The sequence below is a fragment of the Panulirus ornatus genome, chromosome 27, assembly GCF_036320965.1.
Source record: "Panulirus ornatus isolate Po-2019 chromosome 27, ASM3632096v1, whole genome shotgun sequence".
NCBI lineage: Eukaryota > Metazoa > Arthropoda > Malacostraca > Decapoda > Palinuridae > Panulirus > Panulirus ornatus.
The window spans coordinates 8,317,709-8,318,512 of record NC_092250.1 but is presented as its reverse complement, the minus strand read 5'-3'; positions in this window follow the sequence as shown (position 1 = coordinate 8,318,512).

The following is an 804-nucleotide window of genomic DNA, read 5'->3' as shown; positions in this document are numbered from 1 at the left end:
CAGGAAGAAAGGAGATCGAATTGTTCCAAGTCAATGTTTGTCACCATGGTTGGTCAATTTATCTACTATACGATAGTGAGGGAAATAGATGCAAGAGTCTGAGAGAGGGCAATCATGCAGTCTGTGAGTTAGTTGTTGTTTGGTGATGATACAGTACAGGAGGCTGATTCGGGTGAGAAACTGCAGAAGCTAGTGACTGACTTTGGAAGAGTGTGTGAAAGGAAAAAAGTAGCGCAAGGAAACAGACGAAAAATGGCCCAACCACTCAAATACACACACACACACACACACACACACACACACACACACACACACACACACACACACACACACATAAAAAGTTGAGAGGGAATATGAATAAAAATAAGTTTATTAAAAGTTCAGCAGCTGGTCATAAGTTTGAATGAAGAAATATTGGTGGAAGTAAAGTGTTTTAGATATCTGGGAATGGACATGGCAGCGAATGAAATCATGGAAGCTGAAGTAAATCTATGGGTTCGGGAGGGAGCGAAGGTTCTGTGGGCGCTGAAGATGTGGAAAGAAAGAGCGTTATCTAGAAGAGCAAAAATGGTTATGTTTAAAGGATAGATATACATGTATAATCCCTGGGGTTAGGGAAGAAAGAACACTTCCCACTTACTAACTGTGTGTCGTAGAAGACGACGAAAACGGAAAGGAGCGGGGGGGCTGGAAATCCTCCACTCCCGTTTTCTAGTTTTCCAGAAGAGGAAAAGAGAAGGGGACCAAGTGAGGATATCAATCAAAGCTCAGTAATCTGTTCTTAACGGTACCTGGCTAACGCAA